Raw genomic sequence first — 4,312 nt, forward strand, 5'->3', positions numbered from 1 at the left:
TGAGCTTTCAACTATCACTTCTTAACACTCTAGCTAACAAAAGAGCTTTAGCTGTATTAAAATATCTACCGTTTTTCCAGAGCACCATCTTTGTTCACAGAGCTCCATCTTCCTGGAAAACTTTAGCCTCCCTCTTTAACCACTGCCCTCAGCCCCATCCTCCTGTCACATATAAACCTACACAATCTCCTCCATCTGGCTAGTTCCTGCTCTTCTTTCTAGACTCACATCAGACATCCTCATGTCCTCCAGGAAGGCTTCTCTGTGTTGTCTTTCTATTCTTTGAGCTCCACCTGGGGCCTTAGGTATTACTTCCATTGTCCAGAGACTTAATAATAACTACCATTTCCATATAACTGTTCACTTTATGTTGGACATTGTGCGAAGCAATCTTTGTATATATTAGGGTACTTTTAGTCACAAGCCTTATCAGGTAAGTTCTATAGTATTCCCAATTTAAAGATGAAGAAATTGATTACTTAAAAGGTGAAATAATTTTCCAAAATCAAGAAGCTGGTGTGGCATAAATCTTCACAATATCAAAATATATAATGTAACAGTACAAGAATGAACAAAGAAAAAGAAGGACAATATATTTAAAGTAATCTGAGAATTTACTTAACAAAGTCTCCTTTCCCTAAATCTATCTGATCCCCCCAACCACCAACAACTGAGGGTTAAACCCAGGGGCACTTTGCCACTGTGCTATATTCCCTGCCCTTTTTATTTATTTTATTTTGAGATAGAGTCTTGTTAAGTTGCCCAAGCTGGCCTTTAACTTGCCTCAGGCTCCTGGGTCACTGGAACTACAGGAGTTTACCACCTCACCCAACTTTATTTGAATTTTTTATAGCATAATTTTTTTTTGTCTATAAGAGGTCTTAATCAACTGGGCACAGTGGCACATGCCTATAATCCCAACAGCTCAGAAGGCTGAGGAAGGAGGATTGTGAATTCAAAGCCTATCTCAGGAATTTAGCAAGGTCTAAGCAATTTAGTGAGACCCTGTCTTTAAATAAAATATAATGAAGGTCTTCGGGATATGGCTCAGTGGTTGAGTGCTCCTGGGTTCAATCCCCAGTACCAGAGGGGAAAAAAAATTCTTAATCAAATTTTGTCATTGGTTGCATTCATCAAAATAAGTTCTAAGTGCCATGTTTGTCCAAGAAGTTATGAAAGTAGACCTGGATCAATGTTTTTATTAAAGACTAAAAATGGTGGGGGTTTTTTTGTTTTGGTTTTGGTTTTGGTTTTTTGGGACTGGGGATTGAGCCCAGCGATGCTTAATCACTAATCCACATCCCCAGTCATTTCTATATTTTATTTTAAGACAGAGTCTCACTAAGTTACTTAGGGCTTCACTAAGTTGCTGAGTCCGGCTTTGAATCTTGATCCTCCTGCCTCAGCCTCCTGAGCTGCTGGGATTACAGACATGCATTTCTGCGCCCAATTAAAAATGGTTTTAATTTATCAAAGTACTGCTATCAGGAAAGAAGATATGGGTTCAAGGCCCTGTGTTCAATCCACAGTGACTCAAGAAAAAGAAGAAAATACACCTTAAAACTTATTGTTTCTATTAGAATCAAACTTCTGTTCTAAATAGACAGCCATATTTCTTCCTATATATGCACATTGATGAAGTGTTTTCCTTGGAGTTCTATTGTCATAAGAGTTCTTTTTCAAACAGTCTCTCAGGGTTTGGTTAAGTTATTGTTCCTGGAGGTTTAAAGTGGAGTATTGAAATTCTTCCTTAGGGAGCTGTGGCTGTGGCTCAGCGGTAGCATACTTGACTGGCATGTGTGAGGCACTGGGTTTGATTCTCAGCACCACATATAAATAAATAAATTAATTAATTAATTAATTAATTAAAGGTCTATCAACAACTAAAAAAAATACTTAAAATTAAAAAAAAAAAGAAATTATTTTTCAGTCCTATAGTACTATGTCTACTGTTAGGACAATTTTACCCCAGCATGGAAGCAGAAGTACAGCAAGTCAAAGACACTATTTAGGTGACACTGATTGTAAGCAAGGGTATGGGGGGCCACTTCTGAGCTATTTGCATAGCCTCTACTTGGCCTTGAAGCCAAGGAAATTTCTGTCTGGTATTGCAAGTCATTTTGTGGCTTATTATGCAAAGTACATGACCTCAGTCTTTGCTGGGCTATAGAGGATGCTCTGTAGTAGCTGTGGAGTTTGGTGTTACCCAGTGGGCTTGGGTAGCCCACCCCTTGCCTTATTTGGTGACAAATAATCTATAGAAAAGACTTTTGTGTATCCCCCACATAAATATAAAAAACACCGGCTCACTCTCTCCTTCCAGTGTAGAAGCAAGACTCTTACGGTCGCAGAGCCATCCTGCCCTCGCATTTTCAAAATTATTTCTGTGTTGTGTGATTTTTCGCCAGCTCACTACTCACAGGGGAATGCGGTATATCTTGCCTGAGTGGGCCACAGGTGAGACAAGGGAAAAGAAACAGAAAGTGAGATACACCCTGGAGACTGGGGTGGGCAGATTGACAAGGGATGGAAATGCACTGACAGGATTTGGCTTTGGATTTTTGTTAGGGTAGAGGGTACTAACTTGCAGTGGCATGAAACCTTGGAGTAGCAGGTAACTATGCCTCTTACGGATCAGTGCTGATGCGGCTGCTACTGCCCATTTGGGGGAAGTCATAAGCTTGTGCTGTGTAAAAACTGAGAGCATGTGCCTACAAAAGGACCATTTTGCCCTTTCAAATCTAGTGCCATCCAACAGAAGGTCATGTTATGTTACCTTGTGGTAACTTGTGGGCAAGTGTGTGACCTTGGGAACATAATATGTGCACATAAATGTGGGTGAGGAGATTGGTGGTACCATTTGGTGGCTCTGAGTAGTCTGCCCATCTTCCTATGATGAATTCCTTCCATCACCCCACTCACACAAGGAGAGCAGGAACTTATTATGTCCATATAGTATCACATGATGGTGAGTGAGTGCTTTGGGTCAATTGCCCATCAGAGGCCTTTTTAAATCAGTCTCTCTCTCTCTCTCTCTCTCTCTCTCTCCCCCCCCCCCACCTGTTTTACCATTCCTGCTCATCTCTAACTACCTCCCTACCTATGATAACACTAGAATGAAAGATATGCAAGGAAGTGAGATTCAAAGAACCAGAATAGAAATCACAAACAATAGGTAACTTTCTGGGGGCCTGGGGATATAGTTGTGGGAGAATTCTTGCCTAGTTTTCAAGGGCCTGGGTTCAATCCTCAGTACCATACTCACACCCAAAAGATAACTCTCATACTCTCCAGGCCCTTGAAAATCTGTACCTGAAACTAAGCAGCACATCTCGGGGGCTGGAAGTTTCTGGAGGCTATGCATCTGCGCAGATCTCCTTTATTACAAGTATTCCATGCTCATTGCTTCCTCAGTGCTCCTGTCTCCAAGATTCTTTCCTCCTCCCCTTGGAATGCCATTCTTGTAGCTGCTGTCCTATTCCAACTGCTCCCAAACATTAGCAGTCAGCTTAAGATTCATCCTCTTCAGGGAGCTTTAAATGGCTTTTCTCCTTTCTTTTAAAAATGGTTTATATTTCCAAGTCTAATCCACTCACAATCTAGAATCCAATTAATTTCTTGTATGTACTTCTTGGTGGTTTTGACAGCATTTGAACACATTCTATTTAACAGTAATTCTTGACATCTACAGGTATGACATCTACAGGTATATTGCCTGATAAAATTAACACTTCCTTAAATATAGGGGTAATTAAAAAAAATTTATATACTTCCGTAACATTGAACACAATGTTCATTGATTTCAGTAAGAACTCCATCAGGAAAACAAACATGTTGATGGTATCCATCATTTAATATACAGTGTCCAGCACAATTATCATCAAATAGCAAGAGACAATTATGTATTTATTGAAGGGTAAATGAAGGGAAGTATGAATTAAAAAGAATTGGTTGGGGGGCTGGGGATGTGGCTCAAGTGGTAGCGCACTTGCCTGGCATGTGTGCGGCCTGGGTTCGATTCTCAGCACCACGTACAAACAAAGATGCTGTGTCCGCCGATAACTAAAAAATAAATATTAAAAATATATTAAAAAAAAAAAAGAATTGGTTGGGGGGCTGGGTTTGTGGCTCAGTGGTAGAGTGCTGGCCTAGCATGTGTAAGGCACTGGGTTCAATTCTCACCACCACATATAAATAAATAAAACAAAGGTCCATCAACAACTAAAAAAATATTTAAAAAAAAAAAAAAAAGCAATTGGTTAGATGGTTGTGTAGCTCTGTGGTGGGGTGCTTGCTTAACAAATGCTTGAGG

This window comes from Callospermophilus lateralis, chromosome 9, assembly GCF_048772815.1.
Source record: "Callospermophilus lateralis isolate mCalLat2 chromosome 9, mCalLat2.hap1, whole genome shotgun sequence".
Classification (NCBI taxonomy): Eukaryota; Metazoa; Chordata; class Mammalia; order Rodentia; family Sciuridae; genus Callospermophilus; species Callospermophilus lateralis.